The 26614-nt window shown below is 48.9% G+C and overlaps 38 non-coding genes across 38 annotated transcripts; all 38 read right to left on the reverse strand.

The window, feature by feature from the left end:
• Nucleotides 1-179: 179 nt before the first annotated feature.
• On the reverse strand, nt 180-370 carry LOC132957465 (U2 spliceosomal RNA). Its single transcript, XR_009666669.1, has one exon. It is a non-coding gene; the product is annotated as a U2 spliceosomal RNA (small nuclear RNA).
• Nucleotides 371-863: 493 nt separating this feature from the next.
• LOC132957264 (U1 spliceosomal RNA) lies at nt 864-1027 on the reverse strand. Its single transcript, XR_009666476.1, has one exon. It is a non-coding gene; the product is annotated as a U1 spliceosomal RNA (small nuclear RNA).
• Nucleotides 1028-1604: 577 nt separating this feature from the next.
• LOC132957466 (U2 spliceosomal RNA) lies at nt 1605-1795 on the reverse strand. The gene has a single exon (XR_009666670.1). It is a non-coding gene; the product is annotated as a U2 spliceosomal RNA (small nuclear RNA).
• A 493-nt stretch (nt 1796-2288) lies between these two features.
• LOC132957123 (U1 spliceosomal RNA) lies at nt 2289-2452 on the reverse strand. The gene has a single exon (XR_009666341.1). It is a non-coding gene; the product is annotated as a U1 spliceosomal RNA (small nuclear RNA).
• A 577-nt stretch (nt 2453-3029) lies between these two features.
• On the reverse strand, nt 3030-3220 carry LOC132957467 (U2 spliceosomal RNA). Its single transcript, XR_009666671.1, has one exon. It is a non-coding gene; the product is annotated as a U2 spliceosomal RNA (small nuclear RNA).
• Nucleotides 3221-3713: 493 nt separating this feature from the next.
• Nucleotides 3714-3877, reverse strand: LOC132957124 (U1 spliceosomal RNA). Its single transcript, XR_009666342.1, has one exon. It is a non-coding gene; the product is annotated as a U1 spliceosomal RNA (small nuclear RNA).
• A 563-nt stretch (nt 3878-4440) lies between these two features.
• On the reverse strand, nt 4441-4631 carry LOC132957468 (U2 spliceosomal RNA). Its single transcript, XR_009666672.1, has one exon. It is a non-coding gene; the product is annotated as a U2 spliceosomal RNA (small nuclear RNA).
• Nucleotides 4632-5124: 493 nt separating this feature from the next.
• On the reverse strand, nt 5125-5288 carry LOC132957093 (U1 spliceosomal RNA). Its single transcript, XR_009666312.1, has one exon. It is a non-coding gene; the product is annotated as a U1 spliceosomal RNA (small nuclear RNA).
• A 573-nt stretch (nt 5289-5861) lies between these two features.
• LOC132957469 (U2 spliceosomal RNA) lies at nt 5862-6052 on the reverse strand. The gene has a single exon (XR_009666673.1). It is a non-coding gene; the product is annotated as a U2 spliceosomal RNA (small nuclear RNA).
• Nucleotides 6053-6544: 492 nt separating this feature from the next.
• LOC132957125 (U1 spliceosomal RNA) lies at nt 6545-6708 on the reverse strand. Its single transcript, XR_009666343.1, has one exon. It is a non-coding gene; the product is annotated as a U1 spliceosomal RNA (small nuclear RNA).
• Nucleotides 6709-7275: 567 nt separating this feature from the next.
• Nucleotides 7276-7466, reverse strand: LOC132957470 (U2 spliceosomal RNA). The gene has a single exon (XR_009666674.1). It is a non-coding gene; the product is annotated as a U2 spliceosomal RNA (small nuclear RNA).
• Nucleotides 7467-7959: 493 nt separating this feature from the next.
• Nucleotides 7960-8123, reverse strand: LOC132957126 (U1 spliceosomal RNA). The gene has a single exon (XR_009666344.1). It is a non-coding gene; the product is annotated as a U1 spliceosomal RNA (small nuclear RNA).
• A 563-nt stretch (nt 8124-8686) lies between these two features.
• Nucleotides 8687-8877, reverse strand: LOC132956935 (U2 spliceosomal RNA). Its single transcript, XR_009666188.1, has one exon. It is a non-coding gene; the product is annotated as a U2 spliceosomal RNA (small nuclear RNA).
• A 493-nt stretch (nt 8878-9370) lies between these two features.
• LOC132957265 (U1 spliceosomal RNA) lies at nt 9371-9534 on the reverse strand. Its single transcript, XR_009666477.1, has one exon. It is a non-coding gene; the product is annotated as a U1 spliceosomal RNA (small nuclear RNA).
• Nucleotides 9535-10111: 577 nt separating this feature from the next.
• LOC132957471 (U2 spliceosomal RNA) lies at nt 10112-10302 on the reverse strand. Its single transcript, XR_009666675.1, has one exon. It is a non-coding gene; the product is annotated as a U2 spliceosomal RNA (small nuclear RNA).
• A 493-nt stretch (nt 10303-10795) lies between these two features.
• On the reverse strand, nt 10796-10959 carry LOC132957127 (U1 spliceosomal RNA). The gene has a single exon (XR_009666345.1). It is a non-coding gene; the product is annotated as a U1 spliceosomal RNA (small nuclear RNA).
• Nucleotides 10960-11536: 577 nt separating this feature from the next.
• LOC132957472 (U2 spliceosomal RNA) lies at nt 11537-11727 on the reverse strand. Its single transcript, XR_009666676.1, has one exon. It is a non-coding gene; the product is annotated as a U2 spliceosomal RNA (small nuclear RNA).
• A 493-nt stretch (nt 11728-12220) lies between these two features.
• On the reverse strand, nt 12221-12384 carry LOC132957129 (U1 spliceosomal RNA). Its single transcript, XR_009666347.1, has one exon. It is a non-coding gene; the product is annotated as a U1 spliceosomal RNA (small nuclear RNA).
• A 563-nt stretch (nt 12385-12947) lies between these two features.
• Nucleotides 12948-13138, reverse strand: LOC132957474 (U2 spliceosomal RNA). Its single transcript, XR_009666678.1, has one exon. It is a non-coding gene; the product is annotated as a U2 spliceosomal RNA (small nuclear RNA).
• Nucleotides 13139-13631: 493 nt separating this feature from the next.
• LOC132957266 (U1 spliceosomal RNA) lies at nt 13632-13795 on the reverse strand. The gene has a single exon (XR_009666478.1). It is a non-coding gene; the product is annotated as a U1 spliceosomal RNA (small nuclear RNA).
• Nucleotides 13796-14372: 577 nt separating this feature from the next.
• LOC132957475 (U2 spliceosomal RNA) lies at nt 14373-14563 on the reverse strand. The gene has a single exon (XR_009666679.1). It is a non-coding gene; the product is annotated as a U2 spliceosomal RNA (small nuclear RNA).
• Nucleotides 14564-15056: 493 nt separating this feature from the next.
• LOC132957130 (U1 spliceosomal RNA) lies at nt 15057-15220 on the reverse strand. The gene has a single exon (XR_009666348.1). It is a non-coding gene; the product is annotated as a U1 spliceosomal RNA (small nuclear RNA).
• Nucleotides 15221-15787: 567 nt separating this feature from the next.
• LOC132956906 (U2 spliceosomal RNA) lies at nt 15788-15978 on the reverse strand. Its single transcript, XR_009666159.1, has one exon. It is a non-coding gene; the product is annotated as a U2 spliceosomal RNA (small nuclear RNA).
• A 493-nt stretch (nt 15979-16471) lies between these two features.
• LOC132957131 (U1 spliceosomal RNA) lies at nt 16472-16635 on the reverse strand. Its single transcript, XR_009666349.1, has one exon. It is a non-coding gene; the product is annotated as a U1 spliceosomal RNA (small nuclear RNA).
• Nucleotides 16636-17208: 573 nt separating this feature from the next.
• Nucleotides 17209-17399, reverse strand: LOC132956913 (U2 spliceosomal RNA). The gene has a single exon (XR_009666166.1). It is a non-coding gene; the product is annotated as a U2 spliceosomal RNA (small nuclear RNA).
• Nucleotides 17400-17892: 493 nt separating this feature from the next.
• LOC132957172 (U1 spliceosomal RNA) lies at nt 17893-18056 on the reverse strand. Its single transcript, XR_009666388.1, has one exon. It is a non-coding gene; the product is annotated as a U1 spliceosomal RNA (small nuclear RNA).
• A 557-nt stretch (nt 18057-18613) lies between these two features.
• On the reverse strand, nt 18614-18804 carry LOC132957476 (U2 spliceosomal RNA). The gene has a single exon (XR_009666680.1). It is a non-coding gene; the product is annotated as a U2 spliceosomal RNA (small nuclear RNA).
• Nucleotides 18805-19296: 492 nt separating this feature from the next.
• On the reverse strand, nt 19297-19460 carry LOC132957106 (U1 spliceosomal RNA). Its single transcript, XR_009666324.1, has one exon. It is a non-coding gene; the product is annotated as a U1 spliceosomal RNA (small nuclear RNA).
• Nucleotides 19461-20029: 569 nt separating this feature from the next.
• On the reverse strand, nt 20030-20220 carry LOC132957477 (U2 spliceosomal RNA). The gene has a single exon (XR_009666681.1). It is a non-coding gene; the product is annotated as a U2 spliceosomal RNA (small nuclear RNA).
• A 493-nt stretch (nt 20221-20713) lies between these two features.
• On the reverse strand, nt 20714-20877 carry LOC132957132 (U1 spliceosomal RNA). The gene has a single exon (XR_009666350.1). It is a non-coding gene; the product is annotated as a U1 spliceosomal RNA (small nuclear RNA).
• Nucleotides 20878-21440: 563 nt separating this feature from the next.
• On the reverse strand, nt 21441-21631 carry LOC132957478 (U2 spliceosomal RNA). The gene has a single exon (XR_009666682.1). It is a non-coding gene; the product is annotated as a U2 spliceosomal RNA (small nuclear RNA).
• A 493-nt stretch (nt 21632-22124) lies between these two features.
• Nucleotides 22125-22288, reverse strand: LOC132957133 (U1 spliceosomal RNA). The gene has a single exon (XR_009666351.1). It is a non-coding gene; the product is annotated as a U1 spliceosomal RNA (small nuclear RNA).
• A 563-nt stretch (nt 22289-22851) lies between these two features.
• On the reverse strand, nt 22852-23042 carry LOC132956923 (U2 spliceosomal RNA). The gene has a single exon (XR_009666176.1). It is a non-coding gene; the product is annotated as a U2 spliceosomal RNA (small nuclear RNA).
• A 492-nt stretch (nt 23043-23534) lies between these two features.
• Nucleotides 23535-23698, reverse strand: LOC132957134 (U1 spliceosomal RNA). Its single transcript, XR_009666352.1, has one exon. It is a non-coding gene; the product is annotated as a U1 spliceosomal RNA (small nuclear RNA).
• A 569-nt stretch (nt 23699-24267) lies between these two features.
• Nucleotides 24268-24458, reverse strand: LOC132957479 (U2 spliceosomal RNA). The gene has a single exon (XR_009666683.1). It is a non-coding gene; the product is annotated as a U2 spliceosomal RNA (small nuclear RNA).
• Nucleotides 24459-24951: 493 nt separating this feature from the next.
• On the reverse strand, nt 24952-25115 carry LOC132957135 (U1 spliceosomal RNA). The gene has a single exon (XR_009666353.1). It is a non-coding gene; the product is annotated as a U1 spliceosomal RNA (small nuclear RNA).
• A 591-nt stretch (nt 25116-25706) lies between these two features.
• On the reverse strand, nt 25707-25897 carry LOC132957480 (U2 spliceosomal RNA). Its single transcript, XR_009666684.1, has one exon. It is a non-coding gene; the product is annotated as a U2 spliceosomal RNA (small nuclear RNA).
• A 493-nt stretch (nt 25898-26390) lies between these two features.
• Nucleotides 26391-26554, reverse strand: LOC132957136 (U1 spliceosomal RNA). The gene has a single exon (XR_009666354.1). It is a non-coding gene; the product is annotated as a U1 spliceosomal RNA (small nuclear RNA).
• Nucleotides 26555-26614: the final 60 nt, after the last annotated feature.

The raw sequence follows: 26614 nt of genomic DNA on the forward strand, positions 1-26614 counted from the left end.
GAGTGGCAAATGGGGGAACTGGCACACAAATAACCCCCAACCTGACTAAAATTCCAGTTCATTTCAAAAAGCTTGAGTCCCGGCAGCATGTCAACGCAGTGACAAAGCCAGGCCAGACTCACACACACATTTCTCTTAAACGCAGCGGAAAGAAAGGATTATTTTAAACATTGAAGAGAGGAGGGTGCACCGTTCCCGGAGGTACTGCAATACCGGGTCGATGCGTGGAGTGGACGGAGCAAGCCCCTGTTCCATCTCCCAAGTCCAAAAATCAATTTAATATATGGTCCCCGGGTAGGGGACGTATCAGATATTAAACTGATAAGAACAGATACTACACTTGATCTTAGCCAAAAGGCCGAGAAGCGATGCCCCTGATAGGCTAAGGCCGGCATCACATTCCCCATACAGTCCTCCTCGCCCATGGCCCCGGCAAGCGAGCGTTGCTTTTCAGTGACGATCACTAAAAACGGAAGAGCAAACCCTTTGATCGAAGCACCTTTAAGACACATGCCTTACGTCAAGCTCTGAAAAATGACTTCAAACCCTCAACCACCAGATTTATCTGCAGCAGACTGAAGTGAACCAGAAGACAGGAGAAGATTGGGGCCTTTTATTGGCCCACAGCCGTTCTGTAAGGCAGATGTGCCGTGACTGGGATTTCACATTGATCAGAGCAAGGGCTGCTGAATCTGAAACAAAGTTGATTGACGAGCGATATTGTGATCTAGCACTAGCAAAGAAACTGGCTGTGCATAGCTTTAAGCCACCTTTGAAATTCTTGTCGTCTGTCTGTCGCTACAGCCAGGTTGGAAGGCAGCGTCTCCCTATCTGTTTCCCCCTTATTACTTTTGACAATCCATCAGTGGAGAGCGCGAACGCAGTCCCCCACTACCACAAATTATGCAGTCGAGATTCCCACATTTGGGGAATTCGCATAGGTCAGCCCCGCCGGAGTGCAATGGCCAGGCCTCGCCATGGGTGAACCACCTTCTTGATCATGGTATCTCCCCTGCCAGGTAAGTATGAGTTGTATGGCTCAGGGCAAAAGGAGTCCTTCACAGGACCATCGCCCTCACTGACGGTCCCAACAACATGCAAACCACCGAAATCAGAGTTTTCTGCACTGGGTGTCCCTTCTACTTGTCCTCAACACAGAGGAAAGTTTTGTGTTGAGGCCCGGTAGGGCTTGTCTTTCTACATTCAAGTGGAGAAATAAGGCTCACCATTCTAACAGGAAGTGCCACACTTCCACATCAAAGCCGACCGATAGCTACCGCCAGTGTGTGTGTGTGTGTGTGTGTGTTTTTTTTTACCGCCAACAAAAGAACAGTCGAAGCAGCAGCTAGGCCAGAAACACTTTGCAACAATAACTGTTGATATGTTATTGTGTGTCTGTGTGCTACTACAGCAATAGCATACACAGAGTGGCAAATGGGGGAACTGGCACACAAATAACCCCCAACCTGACTAAAATTCCAGTTCATTTCAAAAAGCTTGAGTCCCGGCAGCATGTCAACGCAGTGACAAAGCCAGGCCAGACTCACACACACATTTCTCTTAAACGCAGCGGAAAGAAAGGATTATTTTAAACATTGAAGAGAGGAGGGTGCACCGTTCCCGGAGGTACTGCAATACCGGGTCGATGCGTGGAGTGGACGGAGCAAGCCCCTGTTCCATCTCCCAAGTCCAAAAATCAATTTAATATATGGTCCCCGGGTAGGGGACGTATCAGATATTAAACTGATAAGAACAGATACTACACTTGATCTTAGCCAAAAGGCCGAGAAGCGATGCCCCTGATAGGCTAAGGCCGGCATCACATTCCCCATACAGTCCTCCTCGCCCATGGCCCCGGCAAGCGAGCGTTGCTTTTCAGTGACGATCACTAAAAACGGAAGAGCAAACCCTTTGATCGAAGCACCTTTAAGACACATGCCTTACGTCAAGCTCTGAAAAATGACTTCAAACCCTCAACCACCAGATTTATCTGCAGCAGACTGAAGTGAACCAGAAGACAGGAGAAGATTGGGGCCTTTTATTGGCCCACAGCCGTTCTGTAAGGCAGATGTGCCGTGACTGGGATTTCACATTGATCAGAGCAAGGGCTGCTGAATCTGAAACAAAGTTGATTGACGAGCGATATTGTGATCTAGCACTAGCAAAGAAACTGGCTGTGCATAGCTTTAAGCCACCTTTGAAATTCTTGTCGTCTGTCTGTCGCTACAGCCAGGTTGGAAGGCAGCGTGTCCCTATCTGTTTCCCCCTTATTACTTTTGACAATCCATCAGGGGAGAGCGCGAACGCAGTCCCCCACTACCACAAATTATGCAGTCGAGATTCCCACATTTGGGGAATTCGCATAGGTCAGCCCCGCCGGAGTGCAATGGCCAGGCCTCGCCATGGGTGAACCACCTTCTTGATCATGGTATCTCCCCTGCCAGGTAAGTATGAGTTGTACGGCTCAGGGCAAAAGGAGTCCTTCACAGGACCATCGCCCTCACTGACGGTCCCAACAACATGCAAACCACCGAAATCAGAGTTTTCTGCACTGGGTGTCCCTTCTACTTGTCCTCAACACAGAGGAAAGTTTTGTGTTGAGGCCCGGTAGGGCTTGTCTTTCTACATTCAAGTGGAGAAATAAGGCTCACCATTCTAACAGGAAGTGCCACACTTCCACATCAAAGCCGACCGATAGCTACCGCCAGTGTGTGTGTGTGTGTGTGTGTGTGTTTTTTTACCGCCAACAAAAGAACAGTCGAAGCAGCAGCTAGGCCAGAAACACTTTGCAACAATAACTGTTGATATGTTATTGTGTGTCTGTGTGCTACTACAGCAATAGCATACACAGAGTGGCAAATGGGGGAACTGGCACACAAATAACCCCCAACCTGACTAAAATTCCAGTTCATTTCAAAAAGCTTGAGTCCCGGCAGCATGTCAACGCAGTGACAAAGCCAGGCCAGACTCACACACACATTTCTCTTAAACGCAGCGGAAAGAAAGGATTATTTTAAACACTGAAGAGAGGAGGGTGCACCGTTCCCGGAGGTACTGCAATACCGGGTCGATGCGTGGAGTGGACGGAGCAAGCCCCTGTTCCATCTCCCAAGTCCAAAAATCAATTTAATATATGGTCCCCGGGTAGGGGACGTATCAGATATTAAACTGATAAGAACAGATACTACACTTGATCTTAGCCAAAAGGCCGAGAAGCGATGCCCCTGATAGGCTAAGGCCGGCATCACATTCCCCATACAGTCCTCCTCGCCCATGGCCCCGGCAAGCGAGCGTTGCTTTTCAGTGACGATCGCTAAAAACGGAAGAGCAAACCCTTTGATCGAAGCACCTTTAAGACACATGCCTTACGTCAAGCTCTGAAAAATGACTTCAAACCCTCAACCACCAGATTTATCTGCAGCAGACTGAAGTGAACCAGAAGACAGGAGAAGATTGGGGCCTTTTATTGGCCCACAGCCGTTCTGTAAGGCAGATGTGCCGTGACTGGGATTTCACATTGATCAGAGCAAGGGCTGCTGAATCTGAAACAAAGTTGATTGACGAGCGATATTGTGATCTAGCACTAGCGAAGAAACTGGCTGTGCATAGCTTTAAGCCACCTTTGAAATTTTTGTCGTCTGTCTGTCACTACAGCCAGGTTGGAAGGCAGCGTCTCCCTATCTGTTTCCCCCTTAATACTTTTGACAATCCATCAGGGGAGAGCGCGAACGCAGTCCCCCACTACCACAAATTATGCAGTCGAGATTCCCACATTTGGGGAATTCGCATAGGTCAGCCCCGCCGGAGTGCAATGGCCAGGCCTCGCCATGGGTGAACCACCTTCTTGATCATGGTATCTCCCCTGCCAGGTAAGTATGAGTTGTACGGCTCAGGGCAAAAGGAGTCCTTCACAGGACCATCGCCCTCACTGACGGTCCCAACAACATGCAAACCACCGAAATCAGAGTTTTCTGCACTGGGTGTCCCTTCTACTTGTCCTCAACACAGAGGAAAGTTTTGTGTTGAGGCCCGGTAGGGCTTGTCTTTCTACATTCAAGTGGAGAAATAAGGCTCACCATTCTAACAGGAAGTGCCACACTTCCACATCAAAGCCGACCGATAGCTACCGCCAGTGTGTGTGTGTTTTTTTACCGCCAACAAAAGAACAGTCGAAGCAGCAGCTAGGCCAGAAACACTTTGCAACAATAACTGTTGATATGTTATTGTGTGTCTGTGTGCTACTACAGCAATAGCATACACAGAGTGGCAAATGGGGGAACTGGCACACAAATAACCCCCAACCTGACTAAAATTCCAGTTCATTTCAAAAAGCTTGAGTCCCGGCAGCATGTCAACGCAGTGACAAAGCCAGGCCAGACTCACACACACATTTCTCTTAAACGCAGCGGAAAGAAAGGATTATTTTAAACACTGAAGAGAGGAGGGTGCACCGTTCCCGGAGGTACTGCAATACCGGGTCGATGCGTGGAGTGGACGGAGCAAGCCCCTGTTCCATCTCCCAAGTCCAAAAATCAATTTAATATATGGTCCCCGGGTAGGGGACGTATCAGATATTAAACTGATAAGAACAGATACTACACTTGATCTTAGCCAAAAGGCCGAGAAGCGATGCCCCTGATAGGCTAAGGCCGGCATCACATTCCCCATACAGTCCTCCTCGCCCATGGCCCCGGCAAGCGAGCGTTGCTTTTCAGTGACGATCGCTAAAAACGGAAGAGCAAACCCTTTGATCGAAGCACCTTTAAGACACATGCCTTACGTCAAGCTCTGAAAAATGACTTCAAACCCTCAACCACCAGATTTATCTGCAGCAGACTGAAGTGAACCAGAAGACAGGAGAAGATTGGGGCCTTTTATTGGCCCACAGCCGTTCTGTAAGGCAGATGTGCCGTGACTGGGATTTCACATTGATCAGAGCAAGGGCTGCTGAATCTGAAACAAATTTGATTGACGAGCGATATTGTGATCTAGCACTAGCAAAGAAACTGGCTGTGCATAGCTTTAAGCCACCTTTGAAATTCTTGTCGTCTGTCTGTCGCTACAGCCAGGTTGGAAGGCAGCGTGTCCCTATCTGTTTCCCCCTTATTACTTTTGACAATCCATCAGGGGAGAGCGCGAACGCAGTCCCCCACTACCACAAATTATGCAGTCGAGATTCCCACATTTGGGGAATTCGCATAGGTCAGCCCCGCCGGAGTGCAATGGCCAAGCCTCGCCATGGGTGAACCACCTTCTTGATCATGGTATCTCCCCTGCCAGGTAAGTATGAGTTGTACGGCTCAGGGCAAAAGGAGTCCTTCACAGGACCATCGCCCTCACTGACGGTCCCAACAACATGCAAACCACCGAAATCAGAGTTTTCTGCACTGGGTGTCCCTTCTACTTGTCCTCAACACAGAAGAAAGTTTTGTGTTGAGGCCCGGTAGGGCTTGTCTTTCTACATTCAAGTGGAGAAATAAGGCTCACCATTCTAACAGGAAGTGCCACACTTCCACATCAAAGCCGACCGATAGTTACCGCCAGTGTGTGTGTGTGTGTGTGTGTTTTTTTACCGCCAACAAAAGAACAGTCGAAGCAGCAGCTAGGCCAGAAACACTTTGCAACAATAACTGTTGATATGTTATTGTGTGTCTGTGTGCTACTACAGCAATAGCATACACAGAGTGGCAAATGGGGGAACTGGCACACAAATAACCCCCAACCTGACTAAAATTCCAGTTCATTTCAAAAAGCTTGAGTCCCGGCAGCATGTCAACGCAGTGACAAAGCCAGGCCAGACTCACACACACATTTCTCTTAAACGCAGCGGAAAGAAAGGATTATTTTAAACACTGAAGAGAGGAGGGTGCACCGTTCCCGGAGGTACTGCAATACCGGGTCGATGCGTGGAGTGGACGGAGCAAGCCCCTGTTCCATCTCCCAAGTCCAAAAATCAATTTAATATATGGTCCCCGGGTAGGGGACGTATCAGATATTAAACTGATAAGAACAGATACTACACTTGATCTTAGCCAAAAGGCCGAGAAGCGATGCCCCTGACAGGCTAAGGCCGGCATCACATTCCCCATACAGTCCTCCTCGCCCATGGCCCCGGTAAGCGAGCGTTGCTTTTCAGTGACGATCGCTAAAACGGAAGAGCAAACCCTTTGATCGAAGCACCTTTAAGACACATGCCTTACGTCAAGCTCTGAAAAATGACTTCAAACCCTCAACCACCAGATTTATCTGCAGCAGACTGAAGTGAACCAAAAGACAGGAGAAGATTGGGGCCTTTTATTGGCCCACAGCCGTTCTGTAAGGCAGATGTGCCGTGACTGGGATTTCACATTGATCAGAGCAAGGGCTGCTGAATCTGAAACAAAGTTGATTGACGAGCGATATTGTGATCTAGCACTAGCAAAGAAACTGGCTGTGCATAGCTTTAAGCCACCTTTGAAATTCTTGTCGTCTGTCTGTCGCTACAGCCAGGTTGGAAGGCAGCGTGTCCCTATCTGTTTCCCCCTTATTACTTTTGACAATCCATCAGGGGAGAGCGCGAACGCAGTCCCCCACTACCACAAATTATGCAGTCGAGATTCCCACATTTGGGGAATTCGCATAGGTCAGCCCCGCCGGAGTGCAATGGCCAGGCCTCGCCATGGGTGAACCACCTTCTTGATCATGGTATCTCCCCTGCCAGGTAAGTATGAGTTGTGCGGCTCAGGGCAAAAGGAGTCCTTCACAGGACCATCGCCCTCACTGACGGTCCCAACAACATGCAAACCACCGAAATCAGAGTTTTCTGCACTGGGTGTCCCTTCTACTTGTCCTCAACACAGAGGAAAGTTTTGTGTTGAGGCCCGGTAGGGCTTGTCTTTCTACATTCAAGTGGAGAAATAAGGCTCACCATTCTAACAGGAAGTGCCACACTTCCACATCAAAGCCGACCGATAGCTACCGCCAGTGTGTGTGTGTGTGTTTTTTTACCGCCAACAAAAGAACAGTCGAAGCAGCAGCTAGGCCAGAAACACTTTGCAACAATAACTGTTGATATGTTATTGTGTGTCTGTGTGCTACTACAGCAATAGCATACACAGAGTGGCAAATGGGGGAACTGGCACACAAATAACCCCCAACCTGACTAAAATTCCAGTTCATTTCAAAAAGCTTGAGTCCCGGCAGCATGTCAACGCAGTGACAAAGCCAGGCCAGACTCACACACACATTTCTCTTAAACGCAGCGGAAAGAAAGGATTATTTTAAACACTGAAGAGAGGAGGGTGCACCGTTCCCGGAGGTACTGCAATACCGGGTCGATGCGTGGAGTGGACGGAGCAAGCCCCTGTTCCATCTCCCAAGTCCAAAAATCAATTTAATATATGGTCCCCGGGTAGGGGACGTATCAGATATTAAACTGATAAGAACAGATACTACACTTGATCTTAGCCAAAAGGCCGAGAAGCGATGCCCCTGATAGGCTAAGGCCGGCATCACATTCCCCATACAGTCCTCCTCGCCCATGGCCCCGGCAAGCGAGCGTTGCTTTTCAGTGACGATCGCTAAAAACGGAAGAGCAAACCCTTTGATCGAAGCACCTTTAAGACACATGCCTTACGTCAAGCTCTGAAAAATGACTTCAAACCCTCAACCACCAGATTTATCTGCAGCAGACTGAAGTGAACCAGAAGACAGGAGAAGATTGGGGCCTTTTATTGGCCCACAGCCGTTCTGTAAGGCAGATGTGCCGTGACTGGGATTTCACATTGATCAGAGCAAGGGCTGCTGAATCTGAAACAAAGTTGATTGACGAGCGATATTGTGATCTAGCACTAGCGAAGAAACTGGCTGTGCATAGCTTTAAGCCACCTTTGAAATTTTTGTCGTCTGTCTGTCACTACAGCCAGGTTGGAAGGCAGCGTCTCCCTATCTGTTTCCCCCTTAATACTTTTGACAATCCATCAGGGGAGAGCGCGAACGCAGTCCCCCACTACCACAAATTATGCAGTCGAGATTCCCACATTTGGGGAATTCGCATAGGTCAGCCCCGCCGGAGTGCAATGGCCAGGCCTCGCCATGGGTGAACCACCTTCTTGATCATGGTATCTCCCCTGCCAGGTAAGTATGAGTTGTACGGCTCAGGGCAAAAGGAGTCCTTCACAGGACCATCGCCCTCACTGACGGTCCCAACAACATGCAAACCACCGAAATCAGAGTTTTCTGCACTGGGTGTCCCTTCTACTTGTCCTCAACACAGAGGAAAGTTTTGTGTTGAGGCCCGGTAGGGCTTGTCTTTCTACATTCAAGTGGAGAAATAAGGCTCACCATTCTAACAGGAAGTGCCACACTTCCACATCAAAGCCGACCGATAGCTACCGCCAGTGTGTGTGTGTTTTTTTACCGCCAACAAAAGAACAGTCGAAGCAGCAGCTAGGCCAGAAACACTTTGCAACAATAACTGTTGATATGTTATTGTGTGTCTGTGTGCTACTACAGCAATAGCATACACAGAGTGGCAAATGGGGGAACTGGCACACAAATAACCCCCAACCTGACTAAAATTCCAGTTCATTTCAAAAAGCTTGAGTCCCGGCAGCATGTCAACGCAGTGACAAAGCCAGGCCAGACTCACACACACATTTCTCTTAAACGCAGCGGAAAGAAAGGATTATTTTAAACACTGAAGAGAGGAGGGTGCACCGTTCCCGGAGGTACTGCAATACCGGGTCGATGCGTGGAGTGGACGGAGCAAGCCCCTGTTCCATCTCCCAAGTCCAAAAATCAATTTAATATATGGTCCCCGGGTAGGGGACGTAGCAGATATTAAACTGATAAGAACAGATACTACACTTGATCTTAGCCAAAAGGCCGAGAAGCGATGCCCCTGATAGGCTAAGGCCGGCATCACATTCCCCATACAGTCCTCCTCGCCCATGGCCCCGGCAAGCGAGCGTTGCTTTTCAGTGACGATCGCTAAAAACGGAAGAGCAAACCCTTTGATCGAAGCACCTTTAAGACACATGCCTTACGTCAAGCTCTGAAAAATGACTTCAAACCCTCAACCACCAGATTTATCTGCAGCAGACTGAAGTGAACCAGAAGACAGGAGAAGATTGGGGCCTTTTATTGGCCCACAGCCGTTCTGTAAGGCAGATGTGCCGTGACTGGGATTTCACATTGATCAGAGCAAGGGCTGCTGAATCTGAAACAAAGTTGATTGACGAGCGATATTGTGATCTAGCACTAGCAAAGAAACTGGCTGTGCATAGCTTTAAGCCACCTTTGAAATTCTTGTCGTCTGTCTGTCGCTACAGCCAGGTTGGAAGGCAGCGTCTCCCTATCTGTTTCCCCCTTATTACTTTTGACAATCCATCAGTGGAGAGCGCGAACGCAGTCCCCCACTACCACAAATTATGCAGTCGAGATTCCCACATTTGGGGAATTCGCATAGGTCAGCCCCGCCGGAGTGCAATGGCCAGGCCTCGCCATGGGTGAACCACCTTCTTGATCATGGTATCTCCCCTGCCAGGTAAGTATGAGTTGTATGGCTCAGGGCAAAAGGAGTCCTTCACAGGACCATCGCCCTCACTGACGGTCCCAACAACATGCAAACCACCGAAATCAGAGTTTTCTGCACTGGGTGTCCCTTCTACTTGTCCTCAACACAGAGGAAAGTTTTGTGTTGAGGCCCGGTAGGGCTTGTCTTTCTACATTCAAGTGGAGAAATAAGGCTCACCATTCTAACAGGAAGTGCCACACTTCCACATCAAAGCCGACCGATAGCTACCGCCAGTGTGTGTGTGTGTGTGTGTGTGTTTTTTTTTACCGCCAACAAAAGAACAGTCGAAGCAGCAGCTAGGCCAGAAACACTTTGCAACAATAACTGTTGATATGTTATTGTGTGTCTGTGTGCTACTACAGCAATAGCATACACAGAGTGGCAAATGGGGGAACTGGCACACAAATAACCCCCAACCTGACTAAAATTCCAGTTCATTTCAAAAAGCTTGAGTCCCGGCAGCATGTCAACGCAGTGACAAAGCCAGGCCAGACTCACACACACATTTCTCTTAAACGCAGCGGAAAGAAAGGATTATTTTAAACATTGAAGAGAGGAGGGTGCACCGTTCCCGGAGGTACTGCAATACCGGGTCGATGCGTGGAGTGGACGGAGCAAGCCCCTGTTCCATCTCCCAAGTCCAAAAATCAATTTAATATATGGTCCCCGGGTAGGGGACGTATCAGATATTAAACTGATAAGAACAGATACTACACTTGATCTTAGCCAAAAGGCCGAGAAGCGATGCCCCTGATAGGCTAAGGCCGGCATCACATTCCCCATACAGTCCTCCTCGCCCATGGCCCCGGCAAGCGAGCGTTGCTTTTCAGTGACGATCACTAAAAACGGAAGAGCAAACCCTTTGATCGAAGCACCTTTAAGACACATGCCTTACGTCAAGCTCTGAAAAATGACTTCAAACCCTCAACCACCAGATTTATCTGCAGCAGACTGAAGTGAACCAGAAGACAGGAGAAGATTGGGGCCTTTTATTGGCCCACAGCCGTTCTGTAAGGCAGATGTGCCGTGACTGGGATTTCACATTGATCAGAGCAAGGGCTGCTGAATCTGAAACAAAGTTGATTGACGAGCGATATTGTGATCTAGCACTAGCAAAGAAACTGGCTGTGCATAGCTTTAAGCCACCTTTGAAATTCTTGTCGTCTGTCTGTCGCTACAGCCAGGTTGGAAGGCAGCGTGTCCCTATCTGTTTCCCCCTTATTACTTTTGACAATCCATCAGGGGAGAGCGCGAACGCAGTCCCCCACTACCACAAATTATGCAGTCGAGATTCCCACATTTGGGGAATTCGCATAGGTCAGCCCCGCCGGAGTGCAATGGCCAGGCCTCGCCATGGGTGAACCACCTTCTTGATCATGGTATCTCCCCTGCCAGGTAAGTATGAGTTGTACGGCTCAGGGCAAAAGGAGTCCTTCACAGGACCATCGCCCTCACTGACGGTCCCAACAACATGCAAACCACCGAAATCAGAGTTTTCTGCACTGGGTGTCCCTTCTACTTGTCCTCAACACAGAGGAAAGTTTTGTGTTGAGGCCCGGTAGGGCTTGTCTTTCTACATTCAAGTGGAGAAATAAGGCTCACCATTCTAACAGGAAGTGCCACACTTCCACATCAAAGCCGACCGATAGCTACCGCCAGTGTGTGTGTGTGTGTGTGTGTGTGTTTTTTTACCGCCAACAAAAGAACAGTCGAAGCAGCAGCTAGGCCAGAAACACTTTGCAACAATAACTGTTGATATGTTATTGTGTGTCTGTGTGCTACTACAGCAATAGCATACACAGAGTGGCAAATGGGGGAACTGGCACACAAATAACCCCCAACCTGACTAAAATTCCAGTTCATTTCAAAAAGCTTGAGTCCCGGCAGCATGTCAACGCAGTGACAAAGCCAGGCCAGACTCACACACACATTTCTCTTAAACGCAGCGGAAAGAAAGGATTATTTTAAACACTGAAGAGAGGAGGGTGCACCGTTCCCGGAGGTACTGCAATACCGGGTCGATGCGTGGAGTGGACGGAGCAAGCCCCTGTTCCATCTCCCAAGTCCAAAAATCAATTTAATATATGGTCCCCGGGTAGGGGACGTATCAGATATTAAACTGATAAGAACAGATACTACACTTGATCTTAGCCAAAAGGCCGAGAAGCGATGCCCCTGATAGGCTAAGGCCGGCATCACATTCCCCATACAGTCCTCCTCGCCCATGGCCCCGGCAAGCGAGCGTTGCTTTTCAGTGACGATCGCTAAAAACGGAAGAGCAAACCCTTTGATCGAAGCACCTTTAAGACACATGCCTTACGTCAAGCTCTGAAAAATGACTTCAAACCCTCAACCACCAGATTTATCTGCAGCAGACTGAAGTGAACCAGAAGACAGGAGAAGATTGGGGCCTTTTATTGGCCCACAGCCGTTCTGTAAGGCAGATGTGCCGTGACTGGGATTTCACATTGATCAGAGCAAGGGCTGCTGAATCTGAAACAAAGTTGATTGACGAGCGATATTGTGATCTAGCACTAGCGAAGAAACTGGCTGTGCATAGCTTTAAGCCACCTTTGAAATTTTTGTCGTCTGTCTGTCACTACAGCCAGGTTGGAAGGCAGCGTCTCCCTATCTGTTTCCCCCTTAATACTTTTGACAATCCATCAGGGGAGAGCGCGAACGCAGTCCCCCACTACCACAAATTATGCAGTCGAGATTCCCACATTTGGGGAATTCGCATAGGTCAGCCCCGCCGGAGTGCAATGGCCAGGCCTCGCCATGGGTGAACCACCTTCTTGATCATGGTATCTCCCCTGCCAGGTAAGTATGAGTTGTACGGCTCAGGGCAAAAGGAGTCCTTCACAGGACCATCGCCCTCACTGACGGTCCCAACAACATGCAAACCACCGAAATCAGAGTTTTCTGCACTGGGTGTCCCTTCTACTTGTCCTCAACACAGAGGAAAGTTTTGTGTTGAGGCCCGGTAGGGCTTGTCTTTCTACATTCAAGTGGAGAAATAAGGCTCACCATTCTAACAGGAAGTGCCACACTTCCACATCAAAGCCGACCGATAGCTACCGCCAGTGTGTGTGTGTTTTTTTACCGCCAACAAAAGAACAGTCGAAGCAGCAGCTAGGCCAGAAACACTTTGCAACAATAACTGTTGATATGTTATTGTGTGTCTGTGTGCTACTACAGCAATAGCATACACAGAGTGGCAAATGGGGGAACTGGCACACAAATAACCCCCAACCTGACTAAAATTCCAGTTCATTTCAAAAAGCTTGAGTCCCGGCAGCATGTCAACGCAGTGACAAAGCCAGGCCAGACTCACACACACATTTCTCTTAAACGCAGCGGAAAGAAAGGATTATTTTAAACACTGAAGAGAGGAGGGTGCACCGTTCCCGGAGGTACTGCAATACCGGGTCGATGCGTGGAGTGGACGGAGCAAGCCCCTGTTCCATCTCCCAAGTCCAAAAATCAATTTAATATATGGTCCCCGGGTAGGGGACGTATCAGATATTAAACTGATAAGAACAGATACTACACTTGATCTTAGCCAAAAGGCCGAGAAGCGATGCCCCTGATAGGCTAAGGCCGGCATCACATTCCCCATACAGTCCTCCTCGCCCATGGCCCCGGCAAGCGAGCGTTGCTTTTCAGTGACGATCGCTAAAAACGGAAGAGCAAACCCTTTGATCGAAGCACCTTTAAGACACATGCCTTACGTCAAGCTCTGAAAAATGACTTCAAACCCTCAACCACCAGATTTATCTGCAGCAGACTGAAGTGAACCAGAAGACAGGAGAAGATTGGGGCCTTTTATTGGCCCACAGCCGTTCTGTAAGGCAGATGTGCCGTGACTGGGATTTCACATTGATCAGAGCAAGGGCTGCTGAATCTGAAACAAAGTTGATTGACGAGCGATATTGTGATCTAGCACTAGCAAAGAAACTGGCTGTGCATAGCTTTAAGCCACCTTTGAAATTCTTGTCGTCTGTCTGTCGCTACAGCCAGGTTGGAAGGCAGCGTCTCCCTATCTGTTTCCCCCTTATTACTTTTGACAATCCATCAGTGGAGAGCGCGAACGCAGTCCCCCACTACCACAAATTATGCAGTCGAGATTCCCACATTTGGGGAATTCGCATAGGTCAGCCCCGCCGGAGTGCAATGGCCAGGCCTCGCCATGGGTGAACCACCTTCTTGATCATGGTATCTCCCCTGCCAGGTAAGTATGAGTTGTATGGCTCAGGGCAAAAGGAGTCCTTCACAGGACCATCGCCCTCACTGACGGTCCCAACAACATGCAAACCACCGAAATCAGAGTTTTCTGCACTGGGTGTCCCTTCTACTTGTCCTCAACACAGAGGAAAGTTTTGTGTTGAGGCCCGGTAGGGCTTGTCTTTCTACATTCAAGTGGAGAAATAAGGCTCACCATTCTAACAGGAAGTGCCACACTTCCACATCAAAGCCGACCGATAGCTACCGCCAGTGTGTGTGTGTGTGTGTGTGTGTGTTTTTTTACCGCCAACAAAAGAACAGTCGAAGCAGCAGCTAGGCCAGAAACACTTTGCAACAATAACTGTTGATATGTTATTGTGTGTCTGTGTGCTACTACAGCAATAGCATACACAGAGTGGCAAATGGGGGAACTGGCACACAAATAACCCCCAACCTGACTAAAATTCCAGTTCATTTCAAAAAGCTTGAGTCCCGGCAGCATGTCAACGCAGTGACAAAGCCAGGCCAGACTCACACACACATTTCTCTTAAACGCAGCGGAAAGAAAGGATTATTTTAAACATTGAAGAGAGGAGGGTGCACCGTTCCCGGAGGTACTGCAATACCGGGTCGATGCGTGGAGTGGACGGAGCAAGCCCCTGTTCCATCTCCCAAGTCCAAAAATCAATTTAATATATGGTCCCCGGGTAGGGGACGTATCAGATATTAAACTGATAAGAACAGATACTACACTTGATCTTAGCCAAAAGGCCGAGAAGCGATGCCCCTGATAGGCTAAGGCCGGCATCACATTCCCCATACAGTCCTCCTCGCCCATGGCCCCGGCAAGCGAGCGTTGCTTTTCAGTGACGATCGCTAAAAACGGAAGAGCAAACCCTTTGATCGAAGCACCTTTAAGACACATGCCTTACGTCAAGCTCTGAAAAATGACTTCAAACCCTCAACCACCAGATTTATCTGCAGCAGACTGAAGTGAACCAGAAGACAGGAGAAGATTGGGGCCTTTTATTGGCCCACAGCCGTTCTGTAAGGCAGATGTGCCGTGACTGGGATTTCACATTGATCAGAGCAAGGGCTGCTGAATCTGAAACAAATTTGATTGACGAGCGATATTGTGATCTAGCACTAGCAAAGAAACTGGCTGTGCATAGCTTTAAGCCACCTTTGAAATTCTTGTCGTCTGTCTGTCGCTACAGCCAGGTTGGAAGGCAGCGTCTCCCTATCTGTTTCCCCCTTATTACTTTTGACAATCCATCAGGGGAGAGCGCGAACGCAGTCCCCCACTACCACAAATTATGCAGTCGAGATTCCCACATTTGGGGAATTCGCATAGGTCAGCCCCGCCGGAGTGCAATGGCCAGGCCTCGCCATGGGTGAACCACCTTCTTGATCATGGTATCTCCCCTGCCAGGTAAGTATGACTTGTACGGCTCAGGGCAAAAGGAGTCCTTCACAGGACCATCGCCCTCACTGACGGTCCCAACAACATGCAAACCACCGAAATCAGAGTTTTCTGCACTGGGTGTCCCTTCTACTTGTCCTCAACACAGAGGAAAGTTTTGTGTTGAGGCCCGGTAGGGCTTGTCTTTCTACATTCAAGTGGAGAAATAAGGCTCACCATTCTAACAGGAAGTGCCACACTTCCACATCAAAGCCGACCGATAGCTACCGCCAGTGTGTGTGTGTGTGTTTTTTTACCGCCAACAAAAGAACAGTCGAAGCAGCAGCTAGGCCAGAAACACTTTGCAACAATAACTGTTGATATGTTATTGTGTGTCTGTGTGCTACTACAGCAATAGCATACACAGAGTGGCAAATGGGGGAACTGGCACACAAATAACCCCCAACCTGACTAAAATTCCAGTTCATTTCAAAAAGCTTGAGTCCCGGCAGCATGTCAACGCAGTGACAAAGCCAGGCCAGACTCACACACACATTTCTCTTAAACGCAGCGGAAAGAAAGGATTATTTTAAACACTGAAGAGAGGAGGGTGCACCGTTCCCGGAGGTACTGCAATACCGGGTCGATGCGTGGAGTGGACGGAGCAAGCCACTGTTCCATCTCCCAAGTCCAAAAATCAATTTAATATATGGTCCCCGGGTAGGGGACGTATCAGATATTAAACTGATAAGAACAGATACTACACTTGATCTTAGCCAAAAGGCCGAGAAGCGATGCCCCTGATAGGCTAAGGCCGGCATCACATTCCCCATACAGTCCTCCTCGCCCATGGCCCCGGCAAGCGAGCGTTGCTTTTCAGTGACGATCGCTAAAAACGGAAGAGCAAACCCTTTGATCGAAGCACCTTTAAGACACATGCCTTACGTCAAGCTCTGAAAAATGACTTCAAACCCTCAACCACCAGATTTATCTGCAGCAGACTGAAGTGAACCAGAAGACAGGAGAAGATTGGGGCCTTTTATTGGCCCACAGCCGTTCTGTAAGGCAGATGTGCCGTGACTGGGATTTCACATTGATCAGAGCAAGGGCTGCTGAATCTGAAACAAAGTTGATTGACGAGCGATATTGTGATCTAGCACTAGCAAAGAAACTGGCTGTGCATAGCTTTAAGCCACCTTTGAAATTCTTGTCGTCTGTCTGTCGCTACAGCCAGGTTGGAAGGCAGCGTGTCCCTATCTGTTTCCCCCTTATTACTTTTGACAATCCATCAGGGGAGAGCGCGAACGCAGTCCCCCACTACCACAAATTATGCAGTCGAGATTCCCACATTTGGGGAATTCGCATAGGTCAGCCCCGCCGGAGTGCAATGGCCAGGCCTCGCCATGGGTGAACCACCTTCTTGATCATGGTATCTCCCCTGCCAGGTAAGTATGAGTTGTACGGCTCAGGGCAAAAGGAGTCCTTCACAGGACCATCGCCCTCACTGACGGTCCCAACAACATGCAAACCACCGAAATCAGAGTTTTCTGCACTGGGTGTCCCTTCTACTTGTCCTCAACACAGAGGAAAGTTTTGTGTTGAGGCCCGGTAGGGCTTGTCTTTCTACATTCAAGTGGAGAAATAAGGCTCACCATTCTAACAGGAAGTGCCACACTTCCACATCAAAGCCGACCGATAGCTACCGCCAGTGTGTGTGTGTGTGTGTGTGTTTTTTTACCGCCAACAAAAGAACAGTCGAAGCAGCAGCTAGGCCAGAAACACTTTGCAACAATAACTGTTGATATGTTATTGTGTGTCTGTGTGCTACTACAGCAATAGCATACACAGAGTGGCAAATGGGGGAACTGGCACACAAATAACCCCCAACCTGACTAAAATTCCAGTTCATTTCAAAAAGCTTGAGTCCCGGCAGCATGTCAACGCAGTGACAAAGCCAGGCCAGACTCACACACACATTTCTCTTAAACGCAGCGGAAAGAAAGGATTATTTTAAACACTGAAGAGAAGAGGGTGCACCGTTCCCGGAGGTACTGCAATACTGGGTCGATGCGTGGAGTGGACGGAGCAAGCCCCTGTTCCATCTCCCAAGTCCAAAAATCAATTTAATATATGGTCCCCGGGTAGGGGACGTATCAGATATTAAACTGATAAGAACAGATACTACACTTGATCTTAGCCAAAAGGCCGAGAAGCGATGCCCCTGATAGGCTAAGGCCGGCATTACATTCCCCATACAGTCCTCCTCGCCCATGGCCCCGGCAAGCGAGCGTTGCTTTTCAGTGACGATCGCTAAAAACGGAAGAGCAAACCCTTTGATCGAAGCACCTTTAAGACACATGCCTTACGTCAAGCTCTGAAAAATGACTTCAAACCCTCAACCACCAGATTTATCTGCAGCAGACTGAAGTGAACCAGAAGACAGGAGAAGATTGGGGCCTTTTATTGGCCCACAGCCGTTCTGTAAGGCAGATGTGCCGTGACTGGGATTTCACATTGATCAGAGCAAGGGCTGCTGAATCTGAAACAAATTTGATTGACGAGCGATATTGTGATCTAGCACTAGCAAAGAAACTGGCTGTGCATAGCTTTAAGCCACCTTTGAAATTCTTGTCGTCTGTCTGTCGCTACAGCCAGGTTGGAAGGCAGCGTCTCCCTATCTGTTTCCCCCTTATTACTTTTGACAATCCATCAGGGGAGAGCGCGAACGCAGTCCCCCACTACCACAAATTATGCAGTCGAGATTCCCACATTTGGGGAATTCGCATAGGTCAGCCCCGCCGGTGTGCAATGGCCAGGCCTCGCCATGGGTGAACCACCTTCTTGATCATGGTATCTCCCCTGCCAGGTAAGTATGAGTTGTACGGCTCAGGGCAAAAGGAGTCCTTCACAGGACCCAACAACATGCAAACCACCGAAATCAGAGTTTTCTGCACTGGGTGTCCCTTCTACTTGTCCTCAACACAGAGGAAAGTTTTGTGTTGAGGCCCGGTAGGGCTTGTCTTTCTACATTCAAGTGGAGAAATAAGGCTCACCATTCTAACAGGAAGTGCCACACTTCCACATCAAAGCCGACCGATAGCTACCGCCAGTGTGTGTGTGTGTGTGTGTGTGTGTTTTTTTACCGCCAACAAAAGAACAGTCGAAGCAGCAGCTAGGCCAGAAACACTTTGCAACAATAACTGTTGATATGTTATTGTGTGTCTGTGTGCTACTACAGCAATAGCATACACAGAGTGGCAAATGGGGGAACTGGCACACAAATAACCCCCAACCTGACTAAAATTCCAGTTCATTTCAAAAAGCTTGAGTCCCGGCAGCATGTCAACGCAGTGACAAAGCCAGGCCAGACTCACACACACATTTCTCTTAAACGCAGCGGAAAGAAAGGATTATTTTAAACACTGAAGAGAGGAGGGTGCACCGTTCCCGGAGGTACTGCAATACCGGGTCGATGCGTGGAGTGGACGGAGCAAGCCCCTGTTCCATCTCCCAAGTCCAAAAATCAATTTAATATATGGTCCCCGGGTAGGGGACGTATCAGATATTAAACTGATAAGAACAGATACTACACTTGATCTTAGCCAAAAGGCCGAGAAGCGATGCCCCTGATAGGCTAAGGCCGGCATCACATTCCCCATACAGTCCTCCTCGCCCATGGCCCCGGCAAGCGAGCGTTGCTTTTCAGTGACGATCGGTAAAACGGAAGAGCAAACCCTTTGATCGAAGCACCTTTAAGACACATGCCTTACGTCAAGCTCTGAAAAATGACTTCAAACCCTCAACCACCAGATTTATCTGCAGCAGACTGAAGTGAACCAAAAGACAGGAGAAGATTGGGGCCTTTTATTGGCCCACAGCCGTTCTGTAAGGCAGATGTGCCGTGACTGGGATTTCACATTGATCAGAGCAAGGGCTGCTGAATCTGAAACAAATTTGATTGACGAGCGATATTGTGATCTAGCACTAGCAAAGAAACTGGCTGTGCATAGCTTTAAGCCACCTTTGAAATTCTTGTCGTCTGTCTGTCACTACAGCCAGGTTGGAAGGCAGCGTGTCCCTATCTGTTTCCCCCTTATTACTTTTGACAATCCATCAGGGGAGAGCGCGAACGCAGTCCCCCACTACCACAAATTATGCAGTCGAGATTCCCACATTTGGGGAATTCGCATAGGTCAGCCCCGCCGGAGTGCAATGGCCAAGCCTCGCCATGGGTGAACCACCTTCTTGATCATGGTATCTCCCCTGCCAGGTAAGTATGAGTTGTACGGCTCAGGGCAAAAGGAGTCCTTCACAGGACCATCGCCCTCACTGACGGTCCCAACAACATGCAAACCACCGAAATCAGAGTTTTCTGCACTGGGTGTCCCTTCTACTTGTCCTCAACACAGAGGAAAGTTTTGTGTTGAGGCCCGGTAGGGCTTGTCTTTCTACATTCAAGTGGAGAAATAAGGCTCACCATTCTAACAGGAAGTGCCACACTTCCACATCAAAGCCGACCGATAGCTACCGCCAGTGTGTGTGTGTGTGTGTTTTTTTACCGCCAACAAAAGAACAGTCGAAGCAGCAGCTAGGCCAGAAACACTTTGCAACAATAACTGTTGATATGTTATTGTGTGTCTGTGTGCTACTACAGCAATAGCATACACAGAGTGGCAAATGGGGGAACTGGCACACAAATAACCCCCAACCTGACTAAAATTCCAGTTCATTTCAAAAAGCTTGAGTCCCGGCAGCATGTCAACGCAGTGACAAAGCCAGGCCAGACTCACACACACATTTCTCTTAAACGCAGCGGAAAGAAAGGATTATTTTAAACACTGAAGAGAGGAGGGTGCACCGTTCCCGGAGGTACTGCAATACCGGGTCGATGCGTGGAGTGGACGGAGCAAGCCCCTGTTCCATCTCCCAAGTCCAAAAATCAATTTAATATATGGTCCCCGGGTAGGGGACGTATCAGATATTAAACTGATAAGAACAGATACTACACTTGATCTTAGCCAAAAGGCCGAGAAGCGATGCCCCTGATAGGCTAAGGCCGGCATCACATTCCCCATACAGTCCTCCTCGCCCATGGCCCCGGCAAGCGAGCGTTGCTTTTCAGTGACGATCGCTAAAAACGGAAGAGCAAACCCTTTGATCGAAGCACCTTTAAGACACATGCCTTACGTCAAGCTCTGAAAAATGACTTCAAACCCTCAACCACCAGATTTATCTGCAGCAGACTGAAGTGAACCAAAAGACAGGAGAAGATTGGGGCCTTTTATTGGCCCACAGCCGTTCTGTAAGGCAGATGTGCCGTGACTGGGATTTCACATTGATCAGAGCAAGGGCTGCTGAATCTGAAACAAAGTTGATTGACGAGCGATATTGTGATCTAGCACTAGCAAAGAAACTGGCTGTGCATAGCTTTAAGCCACCTTTGAAATTCTTGTCGTCTGTCTGTCGCTACAGCCAGGTTGGAAGGCAGCGTCTCCCTATCTGTTTCCCCCTTATTACTTTTGACAATCCATCAGGGGAGAGCGCGAACGCAGTCCCCCACTACCACAAATTATGCAGTCGAGATTCCCACATTTGGGGAATTCGCATAGGTCAGCCCCGCCGGAGTGCAATGGCCAGGCCTCGCCATGGGTGAACCACCTTCTTGATCATGGTATCTCCCCTGCCAGGTAAGTATGAGTTGTACGGCTCAGGGCAAAAGGAGTCCTTCACAGGACCATCGCCCTCACTGACGGTCCCAACAACATGCAAACCACCGAAATCAGAGTTTTCTGCACTGGGTGTCCCTTCTACTTGTCCTCAACACAGAGGAAAGTTTTGTGTTGAGGCCCGGTAGGGCTTGTCTTTCTACATTCAAGTGGAGAAATAAGGCTCACCATTCTAACAGGAAGTGCCACACTTCCACATCAAAGCCGACCGATAGCTACCGCCAGTGTGTGTGTGTTTTTTTACCGCCAACAAAAGAACAGTCGAAGCAGCAGCTAGGCCAGAAACACTTTGCAACAATAACTGTTGATATGTTATTGTGTGTCTGTGTGCTACTACAGCAATAGCATACACAGAGTGGCAAATGGGGGAACTGGCACACAAATAACCCCCAACCTGACTAAAATTCCAGTTCATTTCAAAAAGCTTGAGTCCCGGCAGCATGTCAACGCAGTGACAAAGCCAGGCCAGACTCACACACACATTTCTCTTAAACGCAGCGGAAAGAAAGGATTATTTTAAACACTGAGGAGAGGAGGGTGCACCGTTCCCGGAGGTACTGCAATACCGGGTCGATGCGTGGAGTGGACGGAGCAAGCCCCTGTTCCATCTCCCAAGTCCAAAAATCAATTTAATATATGGTCCCCGGGTAGGGGACGTATCAGATATTAAACTGATAAGAACAGATACTACACTTGATCTTAGCCAAAAGGCCGAGAAGCGATGCCCCTGATAGGCTAAGGCCGGCATCACATTCCCCATACAGTCCTCCTCGCCCATGGCCCCGGCAAGCGAGCGTTGCTTTTCAGTGACGATCGCTAAAAACGGAAGAGCAAACCCTTTGATCGAAGCACCTTTAAGACACATGCCTTACGTCAAGCTCTGAAAAATGACTTCAAACCCTCAACCACCAGATTTATCTGCAGCAGACTGAAGTGAACCAAAAGACAGGAGAAGATTGGGGCCTTTTATTGGCCCACAGCCGTTCTGTAAGGCAGATGTGCCGTGACTGGGATTTCACATTGATCAGAGCAAGGGCTGCTGAATCTGAAACAAAGTTGATTGACGAGCGATATTGTGATCTAGCACTAGCAAAGAAACTGGCTGTGCATAGCTTTAAGCCACCTTTGAAATTCTTGTCGTCTGTCTGTCGCTAAAGCCAGGTTGGAAGGCAGCGTCTCCCTATCTGTTTCCCCCTTATTACTTTTGACAATCCATCAGGGGAGAGCGCGAACGCAGTCCCCCACTACCACAAATTATGCAGTCGAGATTCCCACATTTGGGGAATTCGCATAGGTCAGCCCCGCCGGAGTGCAATGGCCAGGCCTCGCCATGGGTGAACCACCTTCTTGATCATGGTATCTCCCCTGCCAGGTAAGTATGAGTTGTACGGCTCAGGGCAAAAGGAGTCCTTCACAGGACCATCGCCCTCACTGACGGTCCCAACAACATGCAAACCACCGAAATCAGAGTTTTCTGCACTGGGTGTCCCTTCTACTTGTCCTCAACACAGAGGAAAGTTTTGTGTTGAGGCCCGGTAGGGCTTGTCTTTCTACATTCAAGTGGAGAAATAAGGCTCACCATTCTAACAGGAAGTGCCACACTTCCACATCAAAGCCGACCGATAGCTACCGCCAGTGTGTGTGTGTTTTTTTACCGCCAACAAAAGAACAGTCGAAGCAGCAGCTAGGCCAGAAACACTTTGCAACAATAACTGTTGATATGTTATTGTGTGTCTGTGTGCTACTACAGCAATAGCATACACAGAGTGGCAAATGGGGGAACTGGCACACAAATAACCCCCAACCTGACTAAAATTCCAGTTCATTTCAAAAAGCTTGAGTCCCGGCAGCATGTCAACGCAGTGACAAAGCCAGGCCAGACTCACACACACATTTCTCTTAAACGCAGCGGAAAGAAAGGATTATTTTAAACACTGAAGAGAGGAGGGTGCACCGTTCCCGGAGGTACTGCAATACCGGGTCGATGCGTGGAGTGGACGGAGCAAGCCCCTGTTCTATCTCCCAAGTCCAAAAATCAATTTAATATATGGTCCCCGGGTAGGGGACGTATCAGATATCAAACTGATAAGAACAGATACTACACTTGATCTTAGCCAAAAGGCCGAGAAGCGATGCCCCTGATAGGCTAAGGCCGGCATCACATTCCCCATACAGTCCTCCTCGCCCATGGCCCCGGCAAGCGAGCGTTGCTTTTCAGTGACGATCGGTAAAACGGAAGAGCAAACCCTTTGATCGAAGCACCTTTAAGACACATGCCTTACGTCAAGCTCTGAAAAATGACTTCAAACCCTCAACCACCAGATTTATCTGCAGCAGACTGAAGTGAACCAAAAGACAGGAGAAGATTGGGGCCTTTTATTGGCCCACAGCCGTTCTGTAAGGCAGATGTGCCGTGACTGGGATTTCACATTGATCAGAGCAAGGGCTGCTGAATCTGAAACAAATTTGATTGACGAGCGATATTGTGATCTAGCACTAGCAAAGAAACTGGCTGTGCATAGCTTTAAGCCACCTTTGAAATTCTTGTCGTCTGTCTGTCGCTACAGCCAGGTTGGAAGGCAGCGTCTCCCTATCTGTTTCCCCCTTATTACTTTTGACAATCCATCAGGGGAGAGCGCGAACGCAGTCCCCCACTACCACAAATTATGCAGTCGAGATTCCCACATTTGGGGAATTCGCATAGGTCAGCCCCGCCGGAGTGCAATGGCCAGGCCTCGCCATGGGTGAACCACCTTCTTGATCATGGTATCTCCCCTGCCAGGTAAGTATGAGTTGTACGGCTCAGGGCAAAAGGAGTCCTTCACAGGACCATCGCCCTCACTGACGGTCCCAACAACATGCAAACCACCGAAATCAGAGTTTTCTGCACTGGGTGTCCCTTCTACTTGTCCTCAACACAGAGGAAAGTTTTGTGTTGAGGCCCGGTAGGGCTTGTCTTTCTACATTCAAGTGGAGAAATAAGGCTCACCATTCTAACAGGAAGTGCCACACTTCCACATCAAAGCCGACCGATAGCTACCGCCAGTGTGTGTGTGTGTGTGTTTTTTTACCGCCAACAAAAGAACAGTCGAAGCAGCAGCTAGGCCAGAAACACTTTGCAACAATAACTGTTGATATGTTATTGTGTGTCTGTGTGCTACTACAGCAATAGCATACACAGAGTGGCAAATGGGGGAACTGGCACACAAATAACCCCCAACCTGACTAAAATTCCAGTTCATTTCAAAAAGCTTGAGTCCCGGCAGCATGTCAACGCAGTGACAAAGCCAGGCCAGACTCACACACACATTTCTCTTAAACGCAGCGGAAAGAAAGGATTATTTTAAACACTGAAGAGAGGAGGGTGCACCGTTCCCGGAGGTACTGCAATACCGGGTCGATGCGTGGAGTGGACGGAGCAAGCCCCTGTTCCATCTCCCAAGTCCAAAAATCAATTTAATATATGGTCCCCGGGTAGGGGACGTATCAGATATTAAACTGATAAGAACAGATACTACACTTGATCTTAGCCAAAAGGCCGAGAAGCGATGCCCCTGATAGGCTAAGGCCGGCATCACATTCCCCATACAGTCCTCCTCGCCCATGGCCCCGGCAAGCGAGCGTTGCTTTTCAGTGACGATCGCTAAAAACGGAAGAGCAAACCCTTTGATCGAAGCACCTTTAAGACACATGCCTTACGTCAAGCTCTGAAAAATGACTTCAAACCCTCAACCACCAGATTTATCTGCAGCAGACTGAAGTGAACCAAAAGACAGGAGAAGATTGGGGCCTTTTATTGGCCCACAGCCGTTCTGTAAGGCAGATGTGCCGTGACTGGGATTTCACATTGATCAGAGCAAGGGCTGCTGAATCTGAAACAAAGTTGATTGACGAGCGATATTGTGATCTAGCACTAGCAAAGAAACTGGCTGTGCATAGCTTTAAGCCACCTTTGAAATTCTTGTCGTCTGTCTGTCGCTACAGCCAGGTTGGAAGGCAGCGTCTCCCTATCTGTTTCCCCCTTATTACTTTTGACAATCCATCAGGGGAGAGCGCGAACGCAGTCCCCCACTACCACAAATTATGCAGTCGAGATTCCCACATTTGGGGAATTCGCATAGGTCAGCCCCGCCGGAGTGCAATGGCCAGGCCTCGCCATGGGTGAACCACCTTCTTGATCATGGTATCTCCCCTGCCAGGTAAGTATGAGTTGTACGGCTCAGGGCAAAAGGAGTCCTTCACAGGACCATCGCCCTCACTGACGGTCCCAACAACATGCAAACCACCAAAATCAGAGTTTTCTGCACTGGGTGTCCCTTTTACTTGTCCTCCACACAGAGGAAAGTTTTGTGTTGAGGCCCGGTAGGGCTTGTCTCTCTACATTCAAGTGGAGAAATAAGGCTCACCATTCTAACAGGAAGTGCCACACTTCCACATCAAAGCCGACCGATAGCTACCGCCAGTGTGTGTGTGTGTGTGTGTGTGTGTGTGTGTGTGTGTGTTTTTTTACCGCCAACAAAAGAACAGTCGAAGCAGCAGCTAGGCCAGAAACACTTTGCAACAATAACTGTTGATATGTTATTGTGTGTCTGTGTGCTACTACAGCAATAGCATACACAGAGTGGCAAATGGGGGAACTGGCACACAAATAACCCCCAACCTGACTAAAATTCCAGTTCATTTCAAAAAGCTTGAGTCCCGGCAGCATGTCAACGCAGTGACAAAGCCAGGCCAGACTCACACACACATTTCTCTTAAACGCAGCGGAAAGAAAGGATTATTTTAAACACTGAAGAGAGGAGGGTGCACCGTTCCCGGAGGTACTGCAATACCGGGTCGATGCGTGGAGTGGACGGAGCAAGCCCCTGTTCCATCTCCCAAGTCCAAAAATCAATTTAATATATGGTCCCCGGGTAGGGGACGTATCAGATATTAAACTGATAAGAACAGATACTACACTTGATCTTAGCCAAAAGGCCGAGAAGCGATGCCCCTGATAGGCTAAGGCCGGCATCACATTCCCCATACAGTCCTCCTCGCCCATGGCCCCGGCAAGCGAGCGTTGCTTTTCAGTGACGATCGCTAAAAACGGAAGAGCAAACCCTTTGATCGAAGCACCTTTAAGACACATGCCTTACGTCAAGCTCTGAAAAATGACTTCAAACCCTCAACCACCAGATTTATCTGCAGCAGACTGAAGTGAACCAAAAGACAGGAGAAGATTGGGGCCTTTTATTGGCCCACAGCCGTTCTGTAAGGCAGATGTGCCGTGACTGGGATTTCACATTGATCAGAGCAAGGGCTGCTGAATCTGAAACAAAGTTGATTGACGAGCGATATTGTGATCTAGCACTAGCAAAGAAACTGGCTGTGCATAGCTTTAAGCCACCTTTGAAATTCTTGTCGTCTGTCTGTCGCTACAGCCAGGTTGGAAGGCAGCGTCTCCCTATCTGTTTCCCCCTTATTACTTTTGACAATCCATCAGGGGAGAGCGCGAACGCAGTCCCCCACTACCACAAATTATGCAGTCGAGATTCCCACATTTGGGGAATTCGCATAGGTCAGCCCCGCCGGAGTGCAATGGCCAGGCCTCGCCATGGGTGAACCACCTTCTTGATCATGGTATCTCCCCTGCCAGGTAAGTATGAGTTGTACGGCTCAGGGCAAAAGGAGTCCTTCACAGGACCATCGCCCTCACTGACGGTC

The sequence above is a fragment of the Labrus mixtus genome, chromosome 22 (genome assembly GCF_963584025.1).
Source record: "Labrus mixtus chromosome 22, fLabMix1.1, whole genome shotgun sequence".
Classification (NCBI taxonomy): domain Eukaryota; kingdom Metazoa; phylum Chordata; class Actinopteri; order Labriformes; family Labridae; genus Labrus; species Labrus mixtus.